This window comes from Thunnus maccoyii, chromosome 11 (assembly GCF_910596095.1).
Source record: "Thunnus maccoyii chromosome 11, fThuMac1.1, whole genome shotgun sequence".
Taxonomy (NCBI): Eukaryota; Metazoa; Chordata; class Actinopteri; order Scombriformes; family Scombridae; genus Thunnus; species Thunnus maccoyii.
The window spans coordinates 3,382,928-3,390,587 of NC_056543.1; positions in this window are offsets into that span (position 1 = coordinate 3,382,928).

The following is a 7,660-nucleotide window of genomic DNA, read 5'->3' on the forward strand; positions in this document are numbered from 1 at the left end:
CATTATCTGAAATTATACACAGCATACCTCACCGCTCTTATTGTGAAGGCATGATCAGCTGACTTCCTGTGTGCTGGTGAGTATCCACTTACCAAACGTCACTCGGTGTTTTCCAGCAGAGCTGCGTGTGTTGCTGTTTTATCAAAAACCCACTAGAGGGCGCTGAGAGAAAAGGAAAACAGACGTGAACGTGACTTCCTGTAAATCCATTACATAAGCTGTTTGTAGAGTGACTCAGTGCTTCATGAGAGAGAATTAGATCTCTGGAATATTAGAGTATTCCTGCAGGGATGCATGTTGGTCCTGAAGGACTCAAACAGGTTCACGGGTCTGTTATTTTAATGAACTGTTACCTTTATTTTACACATGATGGCAGCGATGCTCCTGAATAAAACAGTTGTTGTTTCACATATTTTTCCATCTTAAAACAACAGTCTGGAGCCCAGATGAATATGTTTTTCTTGCTGTAATCATTCCTCCTGTTTATACTTAACATTAGAAGAAATCACTTTTAATCATTTTATCTTACCTGCAATAAATTATTATATGCTTTATGGATTATAAATTCAAGGATTTTAATTAAATGGTTAATAACATTTTCTTTGAATTGATTGTTGTCAAAGCAGGAAACTTTATTTTTACAGCAGTTTTCTCAACAAAGTTACAAAGCGCTTAACAGAAATAAAGAAACAAAAGAATTAAAAACAGAAGATGAATAAAATGAATATAAACTGTCAGAAGTGGGATAATAAAACAGCAATATATCAAACATTCAAAAAATCTGCCCGATAAAAGAATGTTTTAAGAAGAGATTTAACAGACACTAAAGATGTTTCCTGTCTGACTTTTCCACAGCTCGGAGGCTCTAACAGCAAACGCCCGATCACCTCCAGTCACCAGCCGAGACCTGAATAACCAGCAGAGCCTCGTCCACCCGTCTAAATGGATGTTCAGGCACATAGAGGGTCAATAAGTCCTTGATGTAACTTGGAGCGAAGCCATTTAATGATTTAAAAGTGATATGTGGAAAAGAAATAGACAAAAGAAATGAAACATCCAGCTGCTGCACCATGATTAGGACCACATCTGCACATACGCAGTTAACATGTTACTGTTTATGAGAGAGAAATCAGATTTTCAACACTATTATCTGAAGTTATTCTGTATACAGAATGTCTCACTAGCCAAACGTCACTCGGTAGTTTCCAGCTGTTCCTTTTTTGCATGTTTTTAAATGTATAAATGTAAAGTTAATAGTTTTTTTTTTTAGTTACTACTACTACTACTTTGTGGAAATATACGACACTCTCCTTTTAAGATTTGATCGGCTGTATGATTTATTTTTTTTCCTCAAAGGAGAAAAAGAGGACGAGACTTGCAGAGCAGATACGTAGCAGAAAAAAAAAGAAGTTATATCATTTTTCTGCTCTTCCCTTAGTGAAAGTTGCTCTCAGTGTTTTCATGAGTAGGTTTTTAACAATAACCCTGATTATTTATTCTTAATATCAGTGTTTTCTTCTTTGCTTCTTAGGGGAAGTTTGTTTAGGGAAGTTTGTTTAGGTATTGTATTGTGATGAGTAAGAGGAACTATTATTATAACACATAAAGTATTGTTTCACAATCAGCTTTCATATTATTATTATTAGTATGATTATTATTATTAGTGTTATTTGTCTTTTTCTTTTTACTTAAAATGATTGATATTGGATTTATATATGATGGAATGTTCTTTGTCTTGTTTTATTTATATTATATGATGAAATGAGTTTGTATCATGGGGAATAAAGTACATGCATAAATGAAATGTGTTAATAAATAAAAAGATTATTAATCTAAAAAGGAAATTACAGCAGCCGCTTAACATAAATCACATAAAACACTAGTTCTGGCAACAAAGACAAACTACATGTGAAGACATTAAGTAGGAACAAGATTTAAACACAAAACAAACACAAATCAATTTTTACAAACTTTTTTTTTATTGTCTTAGACTATACAGAAGTTTGTGGACAAACAATCCACATTGTCTATTTCATGATAAACAGATAAGCTCCATGAATTTGCTTAAATAAGCCAAATTATATACAAATCAAACCTGCCAAACCGTTTCCAAATACACAATCTGTTCCTTAAACAGTACACGATTCATTCATGAGTCGGCCAACATGTCAAAAAGTTGTAAAAAAAAAAAAAAAGCAGATTTGCAATGTGAACGAATCATCTCGGGTTAAACATTATCATATCAAACTTTTACATTTGAATAATTACATTCCCTGATGCAAGTACGTAAGGTGCTGTAATGAAGATCAAGAGAGAGAGAGAGAGAGAGGGAGAGAGAGAGAGAAAAAAAAAGAAAGTAAAGGACATTTGAGGCTCTAACACGAGAGAGTGATGTCAAACCATAAAAACCTGGTGATCTCATTTTCACCCATTTTGTGGTGGAATGTTCCAGACGTTTTAAGACTGTGCACTGTGCACTGATGGGGAGCGCTGGCGTACAGTCTCATGGCTTGTACTAAATGTTCTGTCTGAAAGCCATTAAAGGTGGCTTGTGGAGGTGTGTAATCAGCCGCTCACCAGATGAGAAAGACTAAAGGCGGATTCCTGGCTGCACAAAATGCTCGGCAACACCGGATGAACTCCCAGTATGTTCCTGTGCTTGAATACTGGGTGTGAATTTTGGCTTGAAGGCAACCAAAAAGGTGTACAGAAGGCGTCAAGAAAGTTTTGAAATGTTGAATCCTTTCAAAAACCAACTTATATATTTCTTTAGAGGGAAAACTAACTCTGCATGGTCTGGTTTTATTTACTAAACCAGATGGCATTTATAGCCAAATTCAAAGTGTTGCATAATGAAATGTGTTTCCATTCAACAAACAAAGAGCCGCAGTTAACTCATGTTTTTTAAAAAAGGGAACATTATAGTCACATCCTGTATCTGTATCCCTGTGTTAAAGACACAGAAAGAAAGTGCATTCAGTGCCAGGATAAAAGCCCTGCAAAAAACCACTGGGTTCAAATTTAACATATATCACCAACACAACGCTGAGTTTATGTTAACCATGAAGCCACTCAAGACCAGGGGTTGTTTTGACCCAGTTTAATTTTTACTTTTTTATTTTACTGTTGGCTTATTTACATAGACTGTAAAAAAAAATAACGGACGTAGCCACCGTGACGTCACCCACTGGTTTGCGGACTCCCGTTTTGAAGCCTCGAGTTTGGCATTTTGGTTTTTTGGAGCCAGAAGTAAAGAGAAGTGACCATATTTGGACAAGAGCGTGGTGCTGGGGAGGAGCTCCCGAGAGTCCAACTACAACACCTCACGCACTGCAGTGGTGGCGACTTGTCAATCATAAGGTAGCCCCGCCCTGAAGCATACCCTGCTTTATCGTCTATTTCACTCTAAAATGCTTCATTGAAGACTTGAAACTAGTGATTGAGGCCATGAACTCATTAGGAAAGTGTTTACTGAGGGTCATTTTCTCAGACTTTTATACAAACAGAGCCAGTAGAGTCGCCCCCTGCTGGCCATTAGAGAGAATGCAGGTTTAAGTCACTTCGGCTGCCCTCTTGTTTATTTACCCAAACTAAAACTTGTTATCATCTAATCTACTCTTTTTAAACTGATATGCCACGGTTTCGTTATTGATTGTTAATAACTTGAGTATCTTTTGAATGTTGTATGCACATCGTTTTGTACAAGAAACATTTATGACAGTTTTTAGCTAAAGCCTGTTGTGTGGGTCGAAACAACAGATCTCTACTGGGAAAAGTTAACGCTTCGTTGTATTGGTGCTATATTGACCCAAACTAGGTCCAATTTTAACCCCGTGATTTTTAGTGTGTACCAAACTCAAAAAAAGATCCACCAACGCAGTTAAGTTGTTGAAAAAGCTGAGATTAAACTCCAATTATGGCAAGAATCACGTTTAAACCACCTGAGTTCAGGTGGGCTGAATACGAAGAGTTTTTAAGTGCAATTCCTTTGGTGGCCACTAGATGGTGACAGAACTACAGAATGACTATTGAAGTGAATGAGAAAACTAACAACTTTTCGATTAATTTCATGCTTTTCCCCACTAGATATTTACCATCTCAGCAGAAAACCATCTGCCACCATGTTTTGTCTCTCTAGCGGGGCAGAAGCGTCAGAGACATTTAGGTCACGTGCTTCCTGTACATCATCATTTATTCGCTTTATTTACTTATTTAGAGTCATGTATTTACAGAAAAATGGTGAGAACTGGGTGCTTATTTTGCTGTCTTATCTATGGAGTTGTATGCAAAGCTTTAGTGAGAAGTCTTATTATTGATTTAAGTATTTAAACATGTCATTGCAACTGTGTTTCACTGACAGACTGTTTACTCGCACGTAATTTGTGCACAAGTGAAATATATACAACAGATTAAACACTTGCACTGAAACACATTGCATCTGTTACGGTGCATCTTGTCATTTGACCTGAATGAACTATGATCATAGTGACACATTCGTGTGTGATGTTGGCGAACGGGAGATAAATGCAAGCACATGCACACATGAAGACACACCCATATGTGCACGAGCCTGCAAGAACATGCTTGCATATGCGTGCACACACACACACACACATGCAGACACACAGGCCCAGAGCAGTTCCTAAGTGATCTGCGGAACAGAAGTGTTGGCCCCGGATTGTGTTTGTGAGAGCAGCTTTAGCGAAGTCTCTCACAGGATATGAGCTGGAAGCCGAAAGAGACATGAGAGAGCATGAAACCAGAGAGAAAGGGCTGTTACATATTCAACTTCTTAATTCAAACTATCCTCTTAACTCCTCTTTCATTTGGTTAAAGTGACTCCAAAAAACATTCAGAAATGAAAACAAACCGTTCAAGAACTTCAGGGAAATTCAGACTCACTTCTGACAAACAGCTGTAGATTAACTGAATCACGTCCTCTGTGATTTGGGGTAAATGTGCCTTTCACTTCCCCCTCTTCCCTCACTGAGCTCTGCCAATTTCGCTTCATGTGGGTTAATAACTGAACGTCCAGCTCAACAGAGTGAAAGCATTGTTTTGATCCAAACAGAGTGAGACTTGTTGGCTGGTGAGAGAGGTTCCTAACCCTGGAATTCTTGTTCATTGGGCGTCCATTTTAACCAGTTTCAAAACAACTTGTTTTATTAGGCCATCTGCACTCAATAAGACCAGCTGGAAAAACGCAGCAGCACATTGCAGCCTTCATAACAGAGAGCCTACTGCGCCTCTCAGTCAGCTCATACCACAGCGGACTGACACAGTCCTTGTCTGTTTTGTTTTCTTATACATTCTTTTATCTTTTTGCCAGAGGCATTTGTCCTTATATCTTGACATCAGGCAGCTTTTACTATAATTTAGTTTTTTAAATATCCTTAATAAAGGAGAATAACACACAAAGCTCCTTCCCAGACACAACAGTATCATCCGGCTCTGGTGCAGGCTCTGACCCCGCTCTGGATTCTCTGGATTTGTTCCAGCCAGCGTTCACTGCAGTCAGCTGCCACAGTACATCTTGTTTTTTACGATGCTCTATTGATCCCTGAAGGAGAAATTTGTCCTTTTTGCTTTGTCCGTTCCCTACAGTCCCACAGTCAGTCAGTGAGAATTTTACTACGCAGTATTTCAACATGTAGCAGGTGTAATACGAGACCCACCGCTTGTCGCAATCTAGACATAGAAATGAAAATGAAAGAGCAGGTTTATGTACATTGGAAACTTTTCACCACAGCTGCATCAATTAGTTGAGCAATAGAAAATTAGTTGCCAACTATTTTGATAATTGAATCATCGTTCATGGTTTCTTTAGTCTTGATAGTAAACTGTGGCTTGCAGACATTTGAGGTTGCATGTTGGGCTCTGGAAACAGTCATTGTCATTTTTCACCATTTTCTAACATTTGACAGACCAAATGACTAACCGATTAATTGATAAACTAATCAACAGATTGATTGATAATGATTGATCAGAAACATTTTCACCAAATATTGCCTGGTGTTAATCTAGATGTGTAGGAATTGTTCACTCATCAATCCATGGTTGTATTAACCTGCCAGGGGGCGAGATGTGAGTCTCAACAGCTAGGGCTGGGAGGTATGGACAAAAAATAAATCTGGATTTTTTTCAAGCTTTTAGTAGATTTTTGTTTGTCTGCAAAATTCAGAATTGAAACGTCATATTTTAAGACGGCTGAGCAAGAATAATAAAAGACGTGCACTACCTGCAAGGCTGTCATCATTATACATAAAATACAGGTTGTCCCTCACAGCTACTGACTGTCAGATGCTTCTACTAAGAGAGCACATCCAGTAAAATAATCAGTTTCTGCACAGACATAGCAGAAAGATCCACTCACTAACTGATCTTCTTCTTACTATTCTTCACAAATCATCACCCTGATATTTGCAGACTGCTGCTAGCGTTAGCTACCCAGCAGGTATAGACAAATTGAACAAAATAAAATACAGAAACTGTTCAGTCGACTCCGAGCGCTTCAGCTCTCGCCAACAAACTCAGAACACAGATGTGTACAGTCATTTTCAGTCTGTCCTTCCTGTAGACATGACCATTAAATTGACTACGAGACTAAAAATAAACTTTTTGTGCATGTTTTAATAACTCAATTTTCACGATTTAGACATTTTACACATTGTGCAAAAACAAAAATTCCAAATTAATTCCATAACTCGCCCAGCCCTACGCCTCAACATGAGGTAAACATGCAAGAGGGAAAGGAGTCTCATTATCCACTCGTAGCTTCAATGCTCCTTGGCATAGATTCTCCAAGTCTCTATTATTCAAAATCTATTCCCTCATTTGGTGTTTTGATGTCGCTTCATCTTTTATATTCATCAAACCATCCAGTGAGCTCTCATGTCCTGCATGGAAGCATCTACATATGTCTCTACTCATTTATTCTATTTTTTGTTTTAACTTGGCATTCGACTGTATATTTTCCTTAAGAAACAAATGCAGCCCGAAGTCCAGTCAAAGGCCTCCTCCCTACAGTCCATCGCTATCCTACTGCCTTGATATATCTGACAACACCTGCATGGGAACGGAGGATAAAGAGCTAACACCCACTTGGCAGCTGGGAGCGTGATCTGGAACATCTCATCCCTCTCTGGGAGCAGGCGTGTGGTTTGTCTCGGATATTGTTCTAGCAGATGGCATATCAGGACGCACCCTGTCTGGACAGTTATGGCTACAGTTCTTCTCGTCACTGCGTGTTATCCGATAATGCCGGAGAGTGTTCGGTGACAGGTCTGTAAAAAAAAACCCTGCTTTTGCTCACACTGCTGCCGTATATTCCGGGTCAAATGTTGAGAGACATTATGCAGAGACAAACATTTTCAGGCCAGATGTGGATAATCAGAGATTTGATCTGCAAAATCAATCTTGAAACGTCAAGTGCAACCATAGCCACTGTGGCTTCCAGCTACCTGTGGTTTTAAACACACAGAGTAGTGCTTACAAGCACATCTGCAGACTAGAGATTTTGGGGATCACCAAGTACTCCATATACAGTAAGAGCTCTACGCAAAAGCTATTAGTTCTCATCCAGACTATTACAAACTTTGATGCAATAGTTGGAATGCTGAACCTCGTTAACACTTTATCCCATTTACTGCTTGCTTTTACT